At 41.6% G+C, this 25,323-nt stretch overlaps 2 long non-coding RNA genes across 2 annotated transcripts in view; one reads left to right on the forward strand and one right to left on the reverse strand.

The window, feature by feature from the left end:
• Positions 1–2,699: 2,699 nt before the first annotated feature.
• LOC106032451 (uncharacterized) lies at positions 2,700–4,252 on the reverse strand. The gene is made up of 2 exons (XR_007163842.2): positions 3,546–4,252; positions 2,700–2,915 (listed from the first exon to the last, which is right to left on the reverse strand). It is a non-coding gene; the product is annotated as an uncharacterized lncRNA (long non-coding RNA).
• Positions 4,253–4,962: 710 nt separating this feature from the next.
• Positions 4,963–25,323, forward strand: part of LOC136790455 (uncharacterized) — a 41,553-nt gene continuing 21,192 nt past the window's right edge. Inside the window, exon 1 of the long non-coding RNA XR_010830394.1 lies at positions 4,963–5,651. This is a non-coding gene — a long non-coding RNA (uncharacterized lncRNA). The remainder of the gene's footprint in view (positions 5,652–25,323) is intronic.

Genomic DNA, 25,323 nt, shown 5'->3' on the forward strand with positions numbered 1-25,323 from the left:
GACCACTATTGCGTCTCTTCTTGTTAAACCTTGCAAGAGGCCAACTGAATTCCTATCTGAGTGTTTTCACATGCTATGTAGTTAAAATGTAATGCCATTTAGAGCTTTACAGAATACTGTTTTAGTCATTTGGGAATTTGTGTGCAGGAATTTTTAGTTCTTAAGCTGTGCATGTGTATAAGCATGTTTTGTGAATCTTACACAAATAGTTTAAAAGCCCCTTTTTGAGAGTTGTGTTTATATAATATAGAACTTTTGGTGGAAAATGCAAATTACATGTTATGAATACACGTAAATGAATCAATGTTAGCTTACTGCTACCATTGTATATAGGAGGTAGAAAGCATTTTGTGCTCTTATAAAATTTGCATTTAAATTCTGTCGAACCTTTTCATAAAATAATGTTTTGTTTTGTTTTGTTCTAGTTGAATACAAAATCACATCCAAATACTGAAACTGATGTGTTTTCAAACAAATGTTATCTGGCCTCTTCTTCCCCCTGCAAGTAACAGCAACCTTAAAAAGATATGTTGACTTCTATGAGGCTCTGTCCTTTTCTCTGTAAAATGCAAGGTAGAATGTTTAGCAAGCAAAACTAAAAACACAAAATTTAAACTGAGGTTCAGCGTTGACCTTATATTGTCCCCACCAAATTAACCTTTGTATCACCTAGTGAGCAACACTTTGAACTCGCGTAGTTCCCTTCTCCTGGACATCACACAGAACTGGAAATAATTATCCAACAGCAAGAAAGGCAACTGTTTAACATGGTTCTTAGCCTAATTTATATATAATTTCCCTGGCACATTAAGTGTTGCTGTGGTATTTTTGCCACCATTTATACCGGAACAGTAACCAGGGTCAGCTGGAGAGGGGCAATTCCATCAGCCGTACTGTGCAGCATCCTGGCAAGAGGAGTTGGCTCTGAGTGTGATTATAGCTCTTCAGGCAGTGAAGGCACACAGAAAAGACACCAAATATATCTTTTCCCCTTCCCTTCCCTTCCCTTCCCTTCCCTTCCCTTCCCTTCCCTTCCCTTCCCTTCCCTTCCCTTCCCTTCCCTTCCCTTCCCTTCCCTTCCCTTCCCTTCCCTTCCCTTCCCTTCCCTTCCCTTCCCTTCCCTTCCCTTCCCTTCCCTTCCCTTCCCTTCCCTTCCCTTCCCTTCCCTTCCCTTCCCTTCCCTTCCCTTCCCTTCCCTTCCCTTCCCTTCCCTTCCCTTCCCTTCCCTTCCCTCAGCACTTCCTTCCTTCCTTCCTTCCTTCCTTCCTTCCTTCCTTCCTTCCTTCCTTCCTTCCTTCCTTCCTTCCTTCCTTCCTTCCTTCCTTCCTTCCTTCCTTCCTTCCTTCCTTCCTTCCTTCCTTCCTTCCTTCCTTCCTTCCTTCCTTCCTTCCTTCCTTTCCTTCCGTTTTTGCTTTTCTGAGAGAGTGTATTCCTTCCTTTCCCATATAAAAACACATGGATGTGTCATATTTGTTATTGCAAGGCATCCAACACAAACTCTTTCAGCCTGCCATGTGTTTAATATGAAAGTTTCATATTCATATCTGTTAACTGTATAACCACAATTGCTCATAAAATATTCTTTTACCGTCTTTGCTGTGACATATGTCTTTTCTAGGTAGATCGTTCTACACTGATGGAGTTATGGTCAGTCTGTGGTAAGAAAAAGCAAAGATTTGGTCAGATACAGAGACAAAACCTTGCATTCTGGATTCACACAGCAGAAGTGTATTAGGGGAAGATGATCCTTCTAATGGAAGAAAAAGTCAGTGGTTTATAAGTTGACTTAGTTTGTCAGTCACCAGCTGTGGCTACGGGGTTATCAGTATGTCTGTTTCTGCTGAAGATGAGGAGATAGCAGCTCATTTCCAAGCAACTTTTAATTGGCTTTAGTCAAGTAACACAGAGCACTGATAAGTTATCAACCATTTCTAATCAGACACTAGTTCAGCCCTCCAACATCCCAGCAAGACCCATTTGGACAGTGGTCATATGCTTCTAGCTGGAAGCAGCTGTTGGTGCAGGCAGAAGTTTTGTTTAAAAATAGGTCAGTGAGCAGTTAAAAAGTCTGTCCTCCACAATAAACAAACAAACAAATAAATAAATAAATTACTCTTTTCACATCAGAGGAAGCAAAATGCATTCCCAATGGGGATGTGCTTTGTTTGTGTACATGGCAATACAGCAGTCTTTCTAATTATCACCTAGTCAAAGAGGATGTTTTCTGTTTTGTGTGTATGGCTGCATGTTACTCATTCCTGGCTGCCTTCTCACCCCTGTAATTTCAGCGTCATCTGTAACACTGGAATGCGTGCCCAAAGAAGAAAGCCCGTGAAAAAACAGATTTGTAAGGAAAAAGAAAGCAAATACCCTCCTCCTTGAAATCTAGAGCAACATCCCCCTCATACAGTTACAAGACACTTCAAAAAGATGGGTGTAGTAAAAAAATTAAAAACATGCTTTGGTTTTGTGTTTAGGAAGCACTAGCTCAAGTAGCAGCAGGTATCCCTCTTTTTCTGTTTTCATTTTCCCCACATCAGAATTGCAGCCTGTTCCCAAACACATGCCAAGAGCACACACACTAAGCAGACACTTCTACTTTCAACACAGATGCATCCCATCTCCTCTGTACAGTACTGTGACCACAGACAAAAGGTGTCTTTTGCAGCGACCCTGTCATTAGTAATAGAGTACTCTAATTTATTTCCTTCTTTCAGTTTAATCAAAACACTGCCAGAATTGTGAATATATTTCATCATTAGTGGACCAACATATCTGTTGGTGTATAAATAGGTCTTTCTTGCAGAAACTTGTAGCATAAGTTCTTCAAAACCTCATTGCTTCTTCATTTCACTGTAGATGGATGTGGGGTCTCCTTTCTTTGCTTAGCTCTGAATTCACATTTTGCCAGGCACCTTCAGGAAAGAAAAAATGCCTTGTACACATTGTGTTTTAAAATAAAGATGTCATGTTTAAAAGCACAGAGTCATTGAAATCTGAGATCATCTATTTCTGGTTTTCATTAATGTAAGCTGCACATACTTGCTCACCATGACACATTACAAAGTCCCAGTCCCCCCATCACTCAGAAATCATCTCAGCCAGAAAATCAGTGGTTAAAACATGCTGCAGCTCCTTGCTGATGTGTTTACCTGATTTTCTCAAGCATAAGAACCACAGTGCACAAGGTGTGTGGGGCAGGTATCTGCTAAGCATCCTGGAGTACACACCTACTCCCCCTTACTCACTTGAACTCAGGGAAGGTGATAATGTACACAATGTACATATGCACGCTGTGTGCTAGTGCATATGTAGCCACCAAGGTGTCTGAGCACCCTGGCTGGTGAGGCAACTGCTGTGACCTGTACATTCAGATGGAGAATTTGAGACATCTGGAAATGCAGGTTCAGATTCACAGAGGAACTGAATTCAAAGGTCCGTAGCCAATTTTCTCTTTCTCCCAACAAAACAAACAAACAAACAAACAAAAACCTCTTTTGCTTCCCTGCGCTTCAAGGGAGTGGACCAAGATCTACATACACTACCTTAGCTTCTAAATCGTCCTCATATCAGCGGCTGGCTTTTCTTCCTGTCTGTTGAGGAGATAGTGCCAGAGCCCTGGGTCCGGCCCATCCCCAGCCGGCCTGGAGCTGTTCATTCCTGAGCGCTTGCTTGTCTTTTCCCCAGGCTTGTTTGCAACGTGTCAGTGATGGTGATAAAAGGCGGCTGAACCAAAGGCAATGTAAACAGACAAGCGCTGTCTTCACGCTGTCCCTCTAAAGCGCCTCCTAGAAAGACTGGAAAAAAAGATGCAAATAGCTTATGAAGGACAGTGTATTAGGGACACAACTACCTTTTTGGTAGCCTCTCCAGGGACTAGTGACAAGGCTGTTAATTCCTTCCACAACCACAAAACATCTGAAAGCCTCTTGTTTACGAAACGGGATGCTGGGTTAACACACACAGGGCCTAGCCCAGCTCTTCGGCTGTGGCCTGTGGGCCGGAGCAGCCCAGGCGCCATGGCCTGGAGAGGCTCGGCTGCCCACTCCAGCCCCAGGACACCCAGGCTCCTATCAAAGAAGCTCCTTGAAATCGGCAGCCTTACTTTCAGTTTAGTCTTGAGAAAGAGCAGGCCCTGCAGTGGGAAAAAAAAAATAAAGAAGAAGAAGGAAAGAAAGAAAAGAAAGCTTTCAATTCAAAGCGCATAGTTGTGAAAAAGCCTTGTTCTGAACCAGGGTGAAGGAAAGCAGCTGAAGGCATATATTCTACCCTGGCCTGCTCTTAATTATGCGTTTTGAATTGAAAACAAACATTTTTAAAATGGCTACTGAGACGCACTTCTCGAATGAATCCAAGATGGTGGCAGATGTTACGGCTTCTGTGATAAATGATTTCAAAGGCGCCGGGGCCCATCGCCATTTTAAAGTGACAGCACTGGCTTCCCTATAGCTGCTTTCCAGCACTCTGGCGGTTTCTTTGACTGTTTTGAGGGCGCTTTTCCACCCCATATTTCACAATTTTGCCACATCATTCACGCGGAATTAAACCGAGCAGTTTCTGCGACATTCGTGCATAAAGACGGCCACTGTGATCCTAAAGAATGTGGCACCCACAAGCAGACACATGGCTTTGATATTTGTATTTTATTCAGAGCCCTCTCATTTAGAAAGCCATGTGTCACTAGACTAAACCAAATGCTGTTTCACTCCTCTCTTCTCTACAGTAGATAACTGCTCAAGAAGTTGTTAGAGAAGTTGTTCGCGAAAGCTCCTCCTGACTTCTTGAAAAAAATGGCATTTGCTGGCTGCCACCTAGCCAAAAGAGTAAATTCAAAGGAAGAAAAATGCCCCGGCACAAGCCTTAAGAAACACTGAGCTCTATAAAAAGCCTAGCAGCTTATGAATCATAACCAAGAGAAAATCATCAGTTTGGGCTTAGAATAATGGCATCCTTGGTAGTGATGCAGTGGGAAGAATCAATACATTCAGATGCAACAGGAGTTTTGAAAAATAAATGTATTCTAAGCACTGACTTACGACTGACATACAGTAGACGTGGAAAATTACTAGTATCCCAGTATGGCAGAGGAGGGAGGGGAAATAATTGTGAACCAGAATATAATGTACTGGACACACACACACACATACACACACGTCATCCAGCTCATATTTCCTCTTAGAAGAAAGACAAGTCTCCTCTCAGAGAACTCTATTATAATTTTATAGCTTGTCCCTTTCTTTCTTTTCTGCAGCTTGCCACTGCTTTTTGAGAAGTTTGTGCCACCCAGTCTCCCTAGCCTGAGCAGTCTTTTAGGCTGCAGTATGCTGTAAGAATTTGAACATGGGGTCTGAATGCTGGTGGGCTTGGGTGATGACTTTGAAGAGTCTTCTGACCTCTGGGTTATTAATCCTCATCTGACCCAGATGTCTTCCTGCACCCTCACTGGCAGAATAAGTACCTTGACTGGGTACTGAGCGTGTCTTCAGACCTCTGTGAGGATGGAGACAGCTCCTTCCCCAGTGCTCTCTGCCAGCTCAGGCAGTGCCAGCTGCTGTGTATTTCCTCTGAGGGGGTATAAATATCCTGGGACATTGCGAGGGCAGCTGGTGGCCTCAGAAGTCCTTGGCTTCTCCATTGATATCCACACAGTGGTGAGTACCTTAGTTCTTACGGGTCAGATACACAAGGATTTATGATTAGCTCATAATTTCAGTGGTGTTTATGGATGTAAATGCTTTGAGTTGACAACTATTCACAGGTTCAGCTGAGATTCCTACTAAGTTTTAAGCAGGTTCTTCTGCTTAGCAGGGGCAGTCCCACACTCTGGCTGGATGGTGCTCATCCTTCCCATCTTTGTTATTTATCTGATTCTCCCACGCTGTTGTCAATGTCCCAGTGCCCAGCCTGGATGTTGGGGGACCCACCACGGCATGGTGTGCCTACAGTTGCATGCGTTTCAATGCTGAAATTCTTCTTGTGAACCTAGCCCCAGCAATATCTGGGGTGTCTGTCTCCTTTGGTAGGATAACACTTCTTCATTGTGCTCAAGTTCAATCAATAACAAGCTGTTTTATACTAGAGAATTTCTACAGGTGCTCTAACTGTGATGAGATTAAATGAGATTAAATTTAATGCCCTAGTTATGGTGCACTTGGCTAGGGGAGATCCTCCAGATTACCTTGTGAAGGAAGTTATCAGATTTTGAGCTTCCTGTTGCACAGTTTAGGAGACTGATCTTTATCCTAATTTCTTCTCCTTTGTTCTGTTTTTGATTCTAATGTATGATCTGAACAAATCAATTCAGATAAGCAATTACAAGATTGAGGAACATCTTTCTTAAAGTGAACCTATGCAATGTTTCACTGGAGAACATGTAAAAGGAAGGGTAAGTATATTAAATAATGAGAAAGTTGGTAGTTCAGATGTTATGAAGGATCTAGATAATGAAGCCTATAAATGGTAATGCTAAATCTGAACCCGTATAACAGAGGAAATATACTCCAAGGAGCCACAGGTTCTTGTAAACACAGCAACTTTTCTTAAGAGAATACTAACAAGCTTCAAACCCAAAAACGGAACTCCATTTTCATCTTCTGCAAAAGGACATTTCTGTAATTTCTGGTACAACACATACATACAGTGTATGTGTATGTCATCTCTGCCAAAGAAACACTGTGACTGCTTCTTTAAACTTAGGTAGAAAACAACTGGCTGTCAGTGCCAGAAAAATACCTATACTATCCAGCCATCAGGGTAGTACAAGATAAATTAACATCAAATTGTATTTCCTTGCTTGTCTAAAACTGTACTGTAAAGAGCAAATTTGAGAAGAATAGAAGGAAGGTAAAATGACATATTTAATTAAATTATTGATTATTAAACTACTAAACACACTTCTGGTGATCCTTTTACACTAACAACACTCAGCTTCTCTATGACTGGGAAGAGTCATGAAATATGCTGTACCTCATCTAGCTAGTTCTGCTTGACCTCCCACTTGACTCTGTTACACCTCGCCTGTGATGGAGACCATGACCTGCTCTCAGGTTTTCCACTTGTGAGTGTTGAAGTGTTAGTCCCGTAATCCAGTTTGTAAGTGGACTATAAGATGGGTGCATGAGGCACAGGCAAATTCCTGCTGGAACAGATAAATTTCCAGCGGTTGCAGGCATGCAGATCAAATGGTTCAGGCTGGGGTCAAGGCTCCAGATAAGCAGAAGGCGAGTTCTGGGAGTGTCCCACTTTCTCCTTCCAGGGAGAGCATTGTAGCTTGTGATCCTCACTACTTCATTTTGTATCAACATAGAGATTTCTTCAAATGTCAGCTCAGTCTTGGAGATTCTCAACACCAGCTCCTGTGACAACAGTACTATAATTCCTGGCACAAACAGACATTTTCTGTATCAAACTCTTCATTCTTTGGATGTGAAACCTAAGTGAAATCTATGCAATAACTGGCAGTACTTCATAGGAAATCTTAATATTTTAGAGAGATTGGTCCCAGAATAGCTATCAAGACAAAAAGAAACTTATTAACTTCTCCAGTTTTGTATGTTATTCAGTAAAATTAATTTACTGTTAATAATTTTTTAAAAATCCCCCACATAAAACAAAATGGAAGAAAAATCAATCAAACTACAACAAAACATTCAAAATGGAAAAAAATCTATCTGGAGCTCCTGTACACCATGCTGTCCTCTGCCTTTCTGCTAGAAATAGCTTTTCAGTGGATGAAACATACAGCTGTGTATATATAATGTCTCTTATCTTACGCTGGGTGTTTGAGAAACTTTTTTGATTTATTAACTAGAAAGCACACCAAAATGTCACTTCTCCCTGCCACCAGACTTTGCAGCATTCTAGCACCTCATGCCTTCTGCAATGGGTTGTGTGTGTATGTGCATCTACTTGCCATATGTTCATACACATGCAGACATGCACACAATGGTCTTCTTGTCTTCCAGAATATCTTGGTGTTATTATTTGATTGTGTTGTATTGTAAATATTCATATTCGTTCCTGTTGTTTTCTTGACCTGGCCTAGGCAGGGGGATGGCAGTCTCAGGACAGCAATTTCATTCATATTTGTGTTGCTTCTTTACTTCAGTGGCTTTTAGCTCCCTGAATTGTATTTCACAGTTAGTAGAGTTGTTTGGTGCTATATCCAAGAAAAAGATGCACACACCTACAAATCAGGTTCTTGCCCCACAGCATGTGATCCAAAGGCCGGAGTTACACTCCTCCACACCTTCAGCGATGCGTGCTGAGTGCTCTGATCAGAAAGCCATCTATGGTCAGCTAATGGGAAACACAAAACGTGGAAGTGTATCTGAAATCCTATTCCAATTCCAGCTGTCAGGGCCAAGACTAATTCTGGGAAGTTTCGGTCTTCCTCCAGAGAGAATCAGTCTGTCCTGTGGCACTCCTCCTCTGAGCAAAATGAGAGGGGTATGTTGCACCAGATGTCACCTTGCATCCAATGGCCTTCTTACCTAGATGATCCTCTTAGTCTTACCAGTCAGTGAAAAGAGACCTGGGGATTGTACCCTTGTCCCTCAGTGGGAAGGCATTCAAAGCATTTGTATTTGGGCATCCCATCCTGACAGTATGCTCTTTGGTGCCCTAGGAGATATTTTGCACCATCCTGATGCTAGTGCCTAGGGGATACTTTGCTGTGTCCTGATGCAGGAAAGCAAACCACACAGGCCAGGGCAGAGGCTTCTTGCCTTACAGAGGCTTTGGGTGAAAAAACTAAAGCCCAAATCATAACAGCAGAAATCAGTACCCAACCCTGTTCCCTCCTGGCTGAATGCTGACTGCCTTTTAAGTCTAACATATTTTCAAACTGTCAGAAACAACTCAGATTTTTAAGTTGGACCTGATCTCCAAGATATGGCTAAAATCCTGTGACCAGTGCTGTGCAGAAAGTCGGCATAACCCAGATGGGCCTGCCAGCCCTCCATATCTACAAAGAATTGCTTTTCAACGCTTTGCCAATTTACCACCCTGTTTGTGATAGCTTACCTCCAGCACATGGCTACAGCATGGGCCAGTCCTTGCACAGGAGAGCATCCAACATTGAACACCGGGCAGAGCCTGTCTTCCTCCTCATTCCCATCTGCATGGCTGAGATGAGAAAGGAAAGCACCTTCCACAAAGGTCACAGCGTAAGAAGATGATGGGAGAGGAAATAACAGAGACAGAGGAAATGGGAAACGACAATTTTACTTGCACAAATAGGCAGATAGGCTAGAATAACTGGGAGAACAAATAGACTCTTAGGGAAAATAACAAATGAATAGAGGGAAAACACCCAGGAAAGCAAGAGCCTAATCTAAGATTTTTAGGCAGGGAGCTTCCCTCTGCAGTATTTCAAGGAAAGGTTAATCAAGAAAACATGGAGGGTTTTTTTGTTTGTTTGTTTTTTTAAAGTCATTGGCTACATCTATATCAGTAAACTAAACAGTGCCCAAGTCCATTCTCTGTCCCTGAAGGTGGAGATGCAGTCTGGCCATGTCTGTGACTATTGAACTTTCCTAACCTCTAAACTACAGTGGCCATGAGTATGCTGCGTACTGGGAACAGGCCATGTCTGAGCTTCTTGGGATAATTACTAATTTGCCTGGCTAAACCACAGCAGGGACCTTAAGATTTAAAAAAAAAAAAAAAAAAAAGATCCCAGTACTACTTATTATTCTTGGTACTGCCATGGATGCCAGTGTGTTTGGCACTCCCATTAAAAGCAGTCATCTAGGGGGCTTGGTGGTGTGATGTGAGGACAGAAGATGAATGCTGAAAAGGGTAATGCAAAGATGATGGGGACATCAGAAATGGAAAAACCTCTCTATATGATCCTATATCCTGTCTCTAAGAGTGATCAATGACTAGATCTTTTGGGGGAAGATGGACAAGCATATTATAGGATAGGTGCCCTGTGGTAGAACATAGTCCCTGTTGTACATGCGAGTCTGCCACTTTCTGCTGTAATTCTGAATGAGTTAATTAACAAATCAGTTTTTGAAAGAGTAGTTCAGATCATCTCTTCTCTTAATGAGATCCTAAACTAAAGGCATGCTTTATATTTATCAGCCAACCGTATCTAGGTCACCTGAAGAATCCTATGATTCTCTTTGATATGATATAATGCAATTGACTGTTTTTTGCCATCAATCTGTTTGCTGCTTTTTTTTTTCTTTTTTTTTTTTCCCCACATGTATGAGAAAACAATACAGCAACCAAAGACTTGTCAAGAAGTTAAGTTAGTGGGAAATCTGGAACAACCTCCTGATCTTCACTTTTTTCTTGAGTTCTGATATAACTTCATATTTGTCCTGAGTGAGGGATGTGATCTTAGATTATATCCAGTTGTGTTGGTTCTGCTGTTGTGAGCACAATGGAAAAGTAAACCACAAACTTTACCTGCCAGCATTGAATTTAAAATGGTCTTTTGAAGATGATGACTCTTCCAAACTAATTAGGCTTCACACAGAAAGCAGGGTGGGAAATGCTTCACCTGTTGGAATGCCGATGTTACCACTTGACAATGCCAGACCAAAGACTTCTCTCTTTGTTACAGATGTAAATCAGAAGGCATTTTAAAACTTTAATTGTACTGATTAGCACCATTGGTGCCTATGGCAATTATTCTGGATTTTCACGAGTGGAAGTTGGAGTCATGTCTGCTGTGCTTTACAGGTTGAATCAACCCAAACTAATGGACTGATCAAAGGTTATGAGATAGGCTGAAAAGGAACACGCTTCCTTCTCACTCAGATCTTTTTATTCAACATCTGTTTTCCAAGGCATCTCCCTTTACAACGAGTGCACATTTTTCTACACTGTTACGAGAAAAACTACGCTACTGTTCTTTAAATTTAGGGATAATTTAGTTACGCCAAATTTGACATAAATGACCCAGACTTGCAGTGGAATTGCAGGACAACAGGGAAATAGAGGTTTTCTTGTGTGCAGAGCTGGAATGCACTCTCCAGAACACCTGCAGCACAGGAATGTGCAGTAACATCACTAAATTTACTGGCTCCTTACTCCACTGCAATAGAAAACAGAGTCTGGCCTCAGTGACCTTTTTCTTTTCCAATCTGGATGGGTGCGAGCTCCTTCCTTAAAAGAAAATACTGACCTCCGAGGTCAGTTTTGTTATTTTGGGTATGGTTCCTTCTTTCAGGCAGGCTTCTGTCTAACACATGAGAACAATTTCCAGACCCTTATCAAAGCACTAGCCAAGGAGTGTCTAGCCCACTATCTGCACCTCCGAATGAAACAATGAGAACCCGAAGGCAGACGGCGAGGCGAGCGCCGGTGCACCCTCCCCGGAGAGCGGCAGCCGCGGGGGGAAGGAGGGGTGGGAGCGGGGCAGTCATCACCCTGTTGGGAACATAATAGCCCCCGGGTAGGCCACTACAAACAGGAAGGGTGTGGACAGGATTTGAGTGCAGCTGCTGCTCCGCTAACAGCATCTGTTCCCACAGTCTTTGATCAGTGGGCATATGGCATTCTGTGCCATGAGATAAACATGCTCTTGGAGTGGGATTTGTTTGCCTTACACATATCTCCCTAATGAACTGTGTGCCCAGGCAGCCACACACTCCAAATCCAGGAGCAACAAGACCAAGCCTTTCTGGGAGAGTTGCAGCAGGTCCTTGCAACCTTTTCTCAAAGATTAAATCATGCGAGCGTTGCTCGCCAGCCCCACATTTCTCACAGACGAACATAATCACGGTTTTCACTATCGCTCATGTAAAACTGGCTGGACTCCTTTTCTCTCACTCGCCTCTGCGGTTGAATCCCTTGGAGCAGGGCACCCAATTTAACATAATTAACTCTCGCGAAGAAAATTATTCCAGTTGGCTTCTTGGCATGGCTCAAGCACTTTGTACGCCCTAGCTGGAGCCCTTAGGTTTGGAAATGAGCAGGGGATTCCAAGTTCCCAATTACCAGAGGCCATAAACACTGCCTCTCTGGGAATAGACTTGGAGCCGTGCCTGTGGGCCCAATCCAGCTCCCACAGAGGCCAACGTGAGCCTGTCAGAAACTTCAGGGGGTGTTTGATAAGTCCCCTGGCAGCTGAGGAGGGAAACCGACTAAGCATTGTGGTCTTGGATCTTTTAGCAACCCCAAGGGCTCACAGTGAGGGAAGAGAGGGCAGGTGAAGGCAGCTGCTTCATGCCCATTTTCAGAGGTTAGTCGTACCATTGCATGGGGAGATGTCTGCATTTGCACAGTGCATTTCAGAAATGTTGAATCCACCTGCATGTTCTCCTTCAATGGGAGGAAACCCAAGGCCTGGCAAACTACCTGCAAATATTTTCCAGAAGAAACAGCAAGGAAAAAGTAGCAAGCAGGCCAATCATACTCTGCTCAGCATCAGTGTTATCTGTAGCCGAAGGACTTTGGGTCCTGCCAGTCTTCTTTAGGAGCACACCTCAATCCGTGAACTCTCCAGAAGGTCCCTAAGGAGGGTGACTGGGTGCACAAATACACTTGGAGTTGTCTTCCTCTTCTAGTCAACCAGCAGTGATATACGTGGTGTGCAAGATATTGTACATGAGCTGGAGAACGGGCAACCAGCTGTGAAAATGCTGGAAGGTGGGAGCAAACACTGCTAGATGAGGTCCATTATATTTCTTGTTGGGGTACACAAGACAAACACGTCGCACCCCTTCAGGGCAATATCTAGCTTAACTGACCTCCTGGGAGCAAGAGGAAAACTCTGCTCTGTACAGAAGTGTTTGCTGAAAGCTTGGTTAGATGGGGAAGAAAGTCTTCTCAAATGTGAGTAATGAGTCAGGTGGACACTGGGGGCCTTGACTATGTTGTTTGCCGCAAATCATTTTTATCTCTGGGATTTTTAATGAGATTTTCATTAAGGAGAACAAACCATCACAACTCCATTCTAATTTGCATCTGCCCAAACCCATTTGGCCAAATTTACTCAGGGAATTATGTGGTGGACGCCTGTTTGTAAGCTACAATGGGCCAAGTCCTTCAATTGCTACCTTTGATCAATTTCATGACAGTTTGCCAGACTTAAAAATGAATTAGGATGCTAGGATCTGGCTCAATATAAATAAAACTCTCCCATTACTTGTTGGGGTGTGGTCACTAATAACTAAATAGATCATGCTCTGTCCTTGTTCACAAGTTTGTGGTTCTTTCCGTTGGAAAGCTGCAGGCAAATAATTGTTTCTGTCTGCATCAAGGATTGTGCTTTTATTTTTTGACTGTGGATTCCAGGCTTTCCTTCAAGTCTCTCTCATCTGCTTTGTGTATTTTTTTTTCTGTAATACTGCTGAGGATTATTAGATTTTGCTTCTTCCTTGAGTGTTACTATGGCTATTCCAAAGTACTCTTTTTACTCACATTCATTGAAGTCAAGGGAAAGACACCTTATTTTGTCCCAACGTAAGAAATTTAACATAAAAGACACAGGACCGTCAGGATCCAAATCAGCTTCTTGCAAACACCAAATACAGCCTCTCTGCAGTAGGTGGCTATGGTGGGCATCTAAACCTGGAGCACAGGGTGCATCCAGAGGACCCAGACAAAAGCTCCACATCACAACACTCCACAGCTTCAAAGAGTTTTGGATTCAGCCCTTCAGGCACTTAGTTCAGAAATACAAGGCTGTGGGAAAGAGAAGAAAAAGCACTGTTTTCTTTCTTTCTTCTTCTTTTTTTTTTTTTTTTTGGTCATTTTTTAAAGTTCCTTTCATCTCTGACCAATCTAGTGAACTTTCAAAAGATTGTTCCTAAAATATGTAGACTGAACTCAATATCAATAATTTTACAATAACCTTATTTCTCTTATTTACACCCACAGTAAATAAAAAGGTATCTGTTATACAAGAATGTATAAAAATTTAAGTTATATACGATATATGTTTTATATAAAATTTTATAGGAAAAATCTCAGCAAAAACGCTGACTAAAGTAACAGCAGATATTTTAAAAAATTCCAGGATTTTAAAGAGCAGTTACAGTTTATATGTTATGATCACAGCAGAAGACTGATTTCTAAACCCAGCTAGTGGTGGAAAGTGGCTGGCTCCTTAACACCAAAGAGGAGTGACTGACTCATTCATTCCTCTCTCATATGTACCCACATTAGCCCCTGTCCTTCAAGGTCCTCGTATCCTACCTCTGTCTTCCATCAGTACTGAGATTAGCTCTTGCCATCTGTTTAGCCCTCTTTGCCCACAGTTAGACAAAATCCCATGTATTTTTTCCATGCCTCATATTCTTCCTAATGTGCCCCCGCAGTCTCATGGGAATGAAGGAAGTACGTGGTTATTAAAGACAATACGGACCTGCCTTATATACATAAGGGTCTGCATTAAAGCTACAATCATGGTTTTGACATATTTTTTTTCCAGCTGTAGCAGTTTTCTGGAACATCTGCATGTGTGTGGCTGCTGATGTAGGCGTGTGGTGCCAGGGCAGTGCCTGTGTGCGCGGCCGAGCTCTGCTAGCTGGACCAGAAGGGGCAGGAAAGCGGGGACATCAGCTGGGGTCTGTTTGAAAAACAGAGATCCCTTCTGATTTACTGCTCGTCTCCTTTCACTTTCTGTTAGACTTGGGATCCACGTCCAAAACCTGAATACCAAACCACCCAGAAGCATTGGGTGCTACAACTGTAGATCTGCCAAATTTTGTGGTCTGAGCCCATGTTGCTTTAGTCCAGGATTGAAGTCTCTGCTTTGAGCTGAGCCCCCCGCTCCTGCCTTGTGCTGCTCCAAACCGAGGACCCTGTGTGTATCTTCCAGTGCGGGAAGAGGAGATGAGACATAGAGCCTTCTGACCCTTGCCATTTCCCCAGTATCCAGCCGGGGGGTTGTTTATATTGCTGTCCTGAGACTTGTATGGTAGATGAGAACAAGGGATCTCCTTGAGAAATATCAGAAACAAAAGACAGTCTCCCATCAGGCACTGTAACTGGGAAAGGACAGGGAAGAGTATTTAGTTCCAGCTTTGAAAATTGCATTTTTTTTTTTATTCATCATCTTGGAAGATGGGAACAATGTATTTAGGGAAGTTTAATTAGACCCAGGATGTTTTAGATTTTATCAGGAATAAACATAAGCTCCTGCACACATTGAACCCAGTGCACGCAGATACTCAAGCCTCAGAAAAATATTAATTTATTTCATATTTCCAGAGGCATGCCATTTATGTGACTTCTTTTGACTTATTAAGTATTTGTGGAAACTTCATTTTATGCAGGAAATAGCTATAATCACCAGCAAATATGACTTTAATAACTAAGATACTGGGAGCCATTCCTGATTGGCACTAAAGCTCACACACAGTAAAATCTTGTGATAAAATAGACTATTTTCTTATCTGGAGTTGAAAGTCAAGACCAATCCAACTGATTAAGAAAATCTTCATACAAGATACCATATATGCTCTCTAAAATTAAGCTCTGGCTAAAGATTCATTTACTTTTGCTGGATGTAGTCACAATGCAAATATTGACAACCAAAACAACAGTCCATAGAATATTTCATTTTTGAAAACAGTATAGTCCCGAGCACATCTGACAGGGAAAAGAATAGAGCAAGACTTGAAAAATAAATCCATGAATCCAGAAAAGTGGTTTATTAACAATTGATTTCCATTTTGTAATTTAAATATGCACAAAATGTTTTTGAAACTTTTGGTCTTGCAGTCTGAGGAAGGTTCATGTGAAAATACATATGCATGTGCAGGTTAGGGCAGCCGCTGACCTTGCTTCCACTGAAAGAAATGCAAAGACTCCTACCATTGGGGTATTAAACTTTAAATAGGATAATGGAAATGTTATGGAAAAGGCTCAGGCCCTTTGCGAATAGCAGCCTTGGAGGTTTTGTTTCTCACCCATCCCCATTGCCTGTGGGACACGGGACTCTCAGCTCCCTACCCAGACAGTCAGGCACACAGCATAAAGTACCGCTGATCCTGGGAATTGTACGGGGGGAAAAGGACACGTCCATAAACAGGGACAAACATCTTTCTCTGAGCAAAGCTGTCAGATCCATTTAGGCAGAAACCTGCTGGAAGTTTTCCTCTGGGGCCACTTTTTCCTGTCTGGGAATGGCTGTGGCATTGCCTGGCTGTTCCCGAGCGACCATCCCTGAGAGGTTTAGATAAGGCAAGAAATCACACTCAACAGTCTTCTGGTCCCAGGCTCCAAGACAGAATGGGAAGGCTGCACTTCTGCTACCACTCTTTCAGAGGAAGAAAAAAAAAACACAAAACAACCAACCCACAACCAAACAAAAAGCAAGCATGTATCAGCAGAACAAAGCTTGTTTTGTCTGCTGGGAAACACTGATCCTTAGCAATTGTCACCATTAGTATTTGCACAACAGCAGTGCTTTTAGGTGGTCCAGCTCAAGTAATAGTACGGGGGTGGCAGCTACAAGATTTAGCTGTGTTGCTGACTCTAGAATAAATTACATGAGGCAAAGAAAAAAAGTTTTACTACCTGTGTCAACATTAAGTGGTAAATACCCAGGAGCGAAGCTCCCGTCCTCTATTGGAATACGGGGCAGAACACAGTGACTGCAGAATGCAAACATTAATAATTTTCCCTGGAGCTTAGAATTTGGTGGGTTAGTTTTAAGAAAGGAAAGAAGTGTTACTTCAAAAATCTACAAATACATATACAGTGATATTCATCAAGCATTTGCATATGCAATTGCATTATTCATTGAATCAATATAAATACCCCTTATGCCTGAGCACCTGTCTTCTAATGCAGCTCAGGTGTAGGTGGGAGCTGCAGATGTCTTTTGTGTGTGCAGCGAGTGGTCAGAGCCTCCTGTGTATCAAATAACTGTGTATGAGGAGCTAAGGGAACAGCTTCAACTCACCGCATCTTTCAGAGTTTTGAAGTATGCCAGATCACTTGGTCGAAACCACCTTTGACATGCAGAGATACTGCATGGATCCAATACAGTTATTATTTATTATTTGCACTGGGAAGGGGCCCAGAACCCGTAATCACATATGGTGTCTCTTTTTCAAAGAGCCTGTAAAATCCTTGTAATGACAAAACAGCCCGTGCTCCACAGACCTTGAAAGGCAGGACTCTGCATTCTGTTTTTAGAAACACATAGCAGCTGTTGATAAAGGAGCACAGTGTGAAGATACTGATGAACAGAAATATGGGCCGTGTCTTTAGCTGGTATATATTGGCACAGCTCCAGGGACATCACATTGCATGCCATGCCTTCAACTGGTATATACTGGCACAGCTCCAGTGACTTCACAGAGTGATGCTAATTTACACCAAACTTATCTGGCTTTATATCCGTAATTATTGCCAGAAACAATACACAGTTATAAAGGAGAATTATTGTTTAAAAGCTTGAATGAGTGGCAGACAAGATGCTTTCTGTTTCCCAGGAGAAGATGCATGCTGCTTTTGCCTTTTTCATCATTCAGGAGAATTGCCAAATAAGGGCTCAGGCCAGCACAGGCTGAATCAGTAGAAAGTTTCCTTATAATACCCTGGGATTTTTCTCTTGGATCTGATACCACTTCAGTAGTGGAATGTGTTTGGCTTGGTGTGGTTTCAGATCAACACAGTATTTTTGATAGATACATAAAATAACATTGGGAACATCTATCAGAGGCAGTTAATTTTGTTCTTTGGATGAGATCACAGTGGATATTAAGTCAAAATCAAAGCCCAGGACTGAGCCCTTGTTGTCCTTCTCTTTGGACTGTTGAAACCCTAAGACGTGAGATGCTCCTGGAGAGTGGTGGCTCACTTCTGAGACGCAGCTGAAAGGGAAGAAAGTCCTGAGGTGTAAGGGTTTTTTATGAACCCATGCAAGCCCAGGGAGATGAGGAATCCAGCTTATGCTGGGAGTGATGACTTCCTATTCCTTCATTTTGAATCTTTTCAGGAGAAGTGGGACAGCCACCAGCACCTCAGAGGGAGGCTTTCAAGGGAGGGTTTTCATCCTAGAGCTCTCAGCAATATGTTAGGTAGGCTTGCCCATAGTGCAGGTACTGGATCTGCTGGCATGAAGAATCAGGGCCACATGTAAATATATATATATGCACATATATATGCTCTGGTGGGAAGTTGGGACCTACACTGATGGACAGCTCTGAAGGGTTTCTGGCTGTACTTTAACAGCCAGTGTGCTAGGTGGCATTTCCAAAAGGATGAGTGGTCTTGTGCCCAGCTGAGCTACTGTAAGATGGAGCTTGACAAATCTATGGAGGGTGTTATATGACATGGTGCCAACAAGAGCACTGGGACAAACTCTGCTCAGGATGTCCTCCCCTGTCCTGCATTCCTATGTGTTACTCTGGGCCTGATGTGAATTGACAAAAATGAGTACAGGTTGAGTATGAGACAGTACAGCTCCCACCAGGATGAGGCAGAGTATCTCAGCTAGCTGGAGATGGCAAAAAGTACTATTTTTGAATGCTGTTACATTATAATTTTTTAGCAGTTAGAACACTATTAAAGAAAGATTGGCTGAAAATACTTATCTGGTAAAATACAAAGGATATGATTGCACTACTAATAAATGCTGACTTTACACTTGCTCAGTGGAAGAAAGAATGAAATCTGATATTTTCATTGCATGCCACTGAATCAGATTTCCTCTGAATCATGAACTGTTTAGTGGAGCTGAGCAATGCACATAGCTGACCATTACTAAACAGACCAAATTTCCAAATTAACTTAACCCAACATTGCTGTTGTGGCTTAGTTATTCTACCTTTGGCCAAAAAACAGTCCTGTTTAGCTTTTGGACTTGTCCACTGAGACTACAGTCTGAAATCACCATCAGGATGAAAGTGGACAATTTTGCCTGATTAAAAAAAATGTGCACTCAGATTAACCAAAATCTTTGACGAATTATTATTTATTGTACCAACTTTTTTTCTGGTAAGAATCCTGCCAGTCCTGTTCCAATAAAATTCATCTGATTTGTAAAATTAGTTCCAATCAGGATTCACATTTCAGATCATTAAAACTGTCTTCAAAATTTTTCTTTTTTTTTTCCTTCAAAAAAAGGAAATATTTTGATCTCTGTTAAAAATGTTCCACTTAATCCAAAACAATGCTCTGAACATTGTTGTTTGATGGAAATTGATTTTAAGAGCCATTTTAAACTAACCTGAAATATCTTTACCCTGATTTTTTCAGAATGATCTCAGGAAAAAAAAAAAAAAAAGTACTCAGCTCTTCTTACAGAATTTTAATTGAGCTATGAATTAAAGAACGGAAAAGATAGAATCTGATCTGAGAAATCCTATTTCCTAGTATGATATAAAATATGTCCCAACAAAAGTTTATTACCAAAGCTAGTTTGATGTGAATCTCTCTTGGAGATACTCTGTCAGTCTCAGATTCTCTTGATAAGTTTCCTGAGATGTTTTTCAGTTTCATCTTGTCTTGGGTTCATTAAATGCTCAGTACTATCACTATGCATGTTATCTTTGCTGAAATATGTACATCTTGTATCTCAATCTCATATTGTGCTGATCAATAATAAGGTGCTTTTAAATAATCAATAAGGTGCTTTTTAAACCACAAAAATACAATGCAGAAGTAATTTTGCCTCAGATTCATTTATGTATAGGTGAATAGGGGACGGATAGGCTTTGGTACATCTACTAGTTTCCAAATACATCTTCTTGCATAAAAAATCTCTGAAATTCTCATTAACTGTATTTGCTTAGACGTATATTTTTGTTTACAATGGAATTATAAAATTTCATACATGGAGAGAAATAAAAGACTCAGAAATAAATGACCAGTGATGTTTTGTAGCCTTTTTTTAGCAGTATACCTTACTGAGGCACAACAGATTCTGATATTGCTTCCAGTGCAAAACAATTGGAGAACAGTCTTCTTTCCCTTTTTAATTTGGCTCTGATTGCACAACATTATCGTCCAAGAGCAGTAATTTAGGAAAGCTAACTTGTGTGAAGATTGTCTTTCATCCATACCAATGAAAATCTGGAGTCGAGAAAGGTCTTCAGAGCCACAGTACTGGCCTCTCATCTAGAGTGTGGGAATACAGCTACTTGAAACTAGGACCTTAAGCTAAATATTGGGTTGACTTACATTCTGGGAGCTTTTCTACTGACTGGCTTCTGTGCAAGATTTCACCCAGGTCTGTGATGTTTTCTTTAAAGTGTCTAGTGTTGTCTTGGGCTCTGAAACCAACTAATAGTTCATGAGAATCTCTTCGTTCAAACTTCAGAAGTAAAAATGAAGGAAAGCATCACAAGATTATAGTGCTGATATCAGCGGATGAATGTCCCCACTGTTTTAGTGGTTACTCTTGCACGAAATCCAAGAGTCGCGTATTCTACTTTAATATATATGAAATGCCAAAGTCAGGCTTTGGAAACCTGGTTGTTCTGTGCCTATTGCTCAGCTTATGACATTTTAGAAATTGCAGAAAATTCAGTGGGCAGTTTTCATGTTCGAAAAGCATCAAAAGATAAAATTATTAGGAGCTCCAACAACAACATCAACAAATTGTGTCATGATCTAGCACAAAACACGGTGCAATCAGCAATTTTTGGTCATTCATAGTGAGGCAGCCATTCACAGACCGCACCACTTGGCTCCTGTATTCCAGTGAGAATATTCTTGGAGAAGAGAAAAAAGTTTTGCTTTCCACTGCTTTAAGTCAACTTTTTAAGAGTCCTCTGCTTAGGGGTCTTTCAAATAAAGGCAGCTGCTAGACATGCTGTACTAACCAAACCTCTGTCTACCTTGGGAGTGTTTTTCTGACCCAGGTAGCTAAGCAGGCAGGCTCTGATGCAGGTGTTTCTGGCATTTCTGAGCTCGCCCTCTATTAATGGAGGTTTCCAGTTCTGACGTGTAATGGGAAAAGCCAGAATACGTTCAGTTTAAATGAAGACCACCAACCTGACTGGAATGGCATCAACATCTGGGGGCAAAGTGGGTCTATTTTATCTGTAGAAGCTGATGGATTTCCAATAGATATTTGGGAACAGTATTTCAAGAAAAGAATGTGTATAGAGCATGCTTATAATTAGCACTAATTTCTCTCCTATTGTCAAGGTGGTTATACATTAAAGGAACCTCCTTTTTCTAATTGATGTTTTGACAGCATCCATGCAAAACAATGATTTTCTCCCTGTTGTGTTTAAATACCAGGTAAAATGATGCCAAAGAGACCTTTAGGTTAATTAAGGATTAAGTTGCGTAAAGAAAACAAATGATGAGGCAAAGTATGTTCATGATAGACGTAGTCCCTCGTGTTTCCTTCTGTGATGGTTCTCAGGCTTTGCCTTTATTGGGCTAATGCAAATTATGGTGACACTGAAGAAGACAGCAAGCTCTAACACCAGTACATTTACTTTGGGAGATGAATGCAGTGGCTGCTTTTCCTTACACTATATGAGTTGGAGCTTCCAGTTCATACCTAAAATAAGAGAATTGCATTGCAAGGTACACAGCTACTTTGCTAACAGAAAGTTGTATCGTACTGGCTCTGGGATATCACACAAGGTTGTTCCTGGGGAAAGCATGTGTGGGCTTTGTGGAAGAGACCTGATCAGTGCTATGAAGCTGAAGCTCTGGGAAGGAAACCCGGGCTGCCTGCTGCCGCCGTAGTGTTCACGTCTCCTGTGAGTCTGTGAACAATAACACACCCAGTGCCAAGCGCAACAGGAAGCTGAGGAGTGAGTCTTGTCCGTAGATGTCACAGGATCATGTTACCTGCATTCATAGAAATAAGCGTGGGTACAATTAACTTCTCAGCTATCCTTCATTAAAGCCAAACAATCCCACACTGCAGGCCTCCTTCCCTCCTTCCCACACTGGTTTTGTGTCATCCTGGCTTTCAGAAACTACACACTACTAACAGTATAGACACTGAGAACGGCATCTTAAATTACAAAGCAGCTTACTGGATTTAGGGTTTCCTGTTTTACCCAGACATGTTGCTGCATTCCTGCTGGTCCCCTATCCCAAATTTCAATGCATGTTGCCTCCCATATCGTGAAATTATTTTTTTTTTTTGGGGGGGTGCTTTGTTTTGTTTTGTTTTGTTTAATTTCATGTCCACAAGGCTGACTATGTGTTTATTTCTTATTTATTTCACCAAAGCATAAAGAGTTAACACTCTGAATGACAAATTGGCCAAGAAGACCAACAGCATCCTGGCTTCTATCAGGAACAGTGTAGCCAGCAGGACCAGGGGAGTGACTGTGTGCCTGTACTCTGCTCTGGTGAGGCTGCACCTCGAGTACTGTGTTCAGTTTTGGGCCACTCAGTACAAGAAGGACATCAAGGTGCTGGAGCATGTCCAGAGAAGGGCAACGAAGCTGGTGAAGGGCCTGGAACATAAGTTCTGTGAGGAGCAGCTGAGGGAACTGGGGTTGTTTAGTCTGGGGAAGAGGAGGCTCAGGGGAGATCTTATCATGCTGTACAATTACCTTAAAGGAAGCTATAGTGAGGTGCAGATTATGCTTTTCTCCCAAGCACTAAGTGATAAGACAAGAGGAAATGACCTCAAGTTGCACCAGGGTGGTTTAGGTTAGATATTAGGAGAAATTTCTTCTTTGAAAGTGTTGTGAGGCATTGGAACAGGCTGCCTGGGGAAGTGGTTGAGTCACCATCCCAGGAGGTCCTCAAAATATGTGTAGTCAAATGTTAAAGGTGGACTTTGCAGTGCTAGGTTGAAGGTTGGACCAGATGATCTTAGAGGTCTTTTCGAACCTAAATGATTCTATGATTCTATGAAATTGCAGATTATTTCATTACGGAGAAGTTTTACAGGATTCATCTGGAGTTAATTAAGTTTCCAAGAAAAAAGGAAAAGGTTACCAAGGAAGAGATCCCCCTCCCCCTTGCCACCCATTTTAATTGTCATACTCGCTTACACTATTCTTTTTTTCATTTATTATCTTCTTGTGTAAGGTAAAACTTAAGACAGAGGGGTGCAAGAGCAGGCTTGTAAACCTGACTAATGAAAACATGATTACCTTTAAGTGTGTCCCCTGCACACAGACAACTCATGTCAGTCAAATTAAGCTTTTATATTTATATTATAGGCAGGAAGCTATAAATTATAGCCCACCAATGAAGTGATTCATGTAGAAATAGAAAGACAAGGGGATAAGTGAATGAGAAAAAGCTGACCTTTTCTGGAGCTGCATGTAAGAGAACAGACTTGGCTCTGTGCACGTATCCTAAGTTGGGTCAGGAGCCCGTAACATAACTTGGAGCTCTACAAAGCAGGAAGGTTTGACAAAAACATTATGGAACTGGAAGTAGCTTTAGAAATGAAAACAAAAAAGGGTACTTGATTGCAAAACCTAAAACCAGACGTCCACCAGGCCACCCTCCAAAATGACCCATACTCTGAAAAGTCAAGATATTTGCTGTACAACATATTTTTAAGTCTCATATGATGACACTTTCCAGACCCCTGGCATGTTCCTTAATAAAAATGAGTTCCTTTCAGACTTGAAAGCATATCACAAAACTGTAAAGTTCTTCTGCGTTTAATATTGCATTAGCTGGGACAAGGATATTTGTATCAGTATCTCCATAACAGAGTGTTCCCAGATTGCGGGAAGTGTTTGACTGACCAATAGTCACAAGCGGTCTAAAAAGAGAAAATATCCAAAATAAGAAACACTTGCTACACAATTCCTTACAGCCAGATTTTCATTGACGTGAGAAGAACTGCATCAATTTGCCCACAGAGAGAAGCTTGCTCGCTTTCATTGCATAGCTGTGGAGACACAGTGTGAGAGGGATTACTTCTCAGACTACAGAAAGCACTGACTGCCACCTTGCATACTATTCAGCTTTAAGCAACAGTTAACTCAGTCAAGAGTTCAGAGGAAAAGCAGAAAAAAAGTGAACAAAACCAGCACTTCCCAAGTACTATATTTCCAGCCGAGTTAAGTTAAAATTACAGGCAAAACCAGCCACTCTGATGCTGGTTGATTGATGATGATGATGTTAAAATGTTAAAAGAAAACCCAAGCTATGTGGTGTTCACGTTTTGGAAGTTTGTTGCTGGCGTGCACAGTGTTGGAGGCACTCGCAGACCTCTGGCTACCGCTCTGTCCGAGAGCCAGACCAGGTAGGAATGTGACAGCTGACAGTCCCAGCACTCGGGCGATGCTTCTTGCTCTCCAGATTACTCCTGCTGCAGCACTTGAAGCCTTTAGTCTCTTAGCATATTCAAACATCTGAAGCACAAAGCAAGAGATAGTAAGGCTGAATTTTATCTGGTCAGTATTTGTAGCTCCTTCATGCATCAAACACAGTCCCGTGCTCCTTGCTGTTCCTATTTTTTCATTTAGGAATGTCTTGTTCTTTTGGCTTAGCAGCTCTCTGTGTCAGCCACTGCAGTACAGATATAGGAAAAAATGTGAAGGATTTTAACAATTCAACTTAATATAACACTTAAAGAACATGATGCAGTGTCTCTCGTGTCAGAGTCCAAATATTAGCTAGCTCTAATGCTAAAATGTAACAAAGTGGTCATATAAACTGAACCATCACTGCTGATCCTTTATTATACTTTGGCAGTACAGTTAATTAATATGTTTTTATCACGAGATCTCTCCAAGCCTTTTGATCACCAGTGAAGCAGTCAGTACACAAACACTGTCACAGGCAGACACAACACTTACAGGGGTGCTGTTTTAAGAGAGGTCACCGTACAGCTAGATCCTCTTCTACGTTTCTGGAACAGTGCTGCAAACCTGTTAAGGAAAATTTTGGTACGGGATTACCATACAGACACATAAGGCAAAAAGTAACCGCTTCCGTAGCTGTTACTAATTAAATCAGTCCTCTTTCTGTTGGAAGCTCATTTGCTTAATTCATCAGCCTATTGGTTTCCTTAATTCAGTTCCAGCCTTCATGTCAGTATGGTCTAGGAAAAGATATTTTCTCTTAATACCTCTGTATCACTTTCTTCTTTTGATGCAGCGTAATTAGGTCTATCCTGCTGTTTTCTGCGAAAAATAGAGCAGTTTCCAAGCCCAGAATGATTGTATTATAGTACTATTACCTCATATATAAACTGCTGGCAATTGCTTATGTTTTATGGGTGATTTTGAACTGTTGGAAAAAAAACAAGTGGTGCCAAGGAGATGGGAAAAAAAAAAAGAAACAGGAAACAGTGCAAGTAGCTCAGTGATCTGGACCGTAAACTCCATCTTGCTAACAGGCAAAGTGAGTGACTAAAGGTTTATTGCTCTAAACTGCTGTGCAGCTCTTTTAACCATAAATTGCAGTAATAGAATGATTAACATGCACAATATCATATCACAAAACTCAAAC

Source organism: Anser cygnoides, chromosome 3 (genome assembly GCF_040182565.1).
Source record: "Anser cygnoides isolate HZ-2024a breed goose chromosome 3, Taihu_goose_T2T_genome, whole genome shotgun sequence".
Lineage (NCBI taxonomy): Eukaryota > Metazoa > Chordata > Aves > Anseriformes > Anatidae > Anser > Anser cygnoides.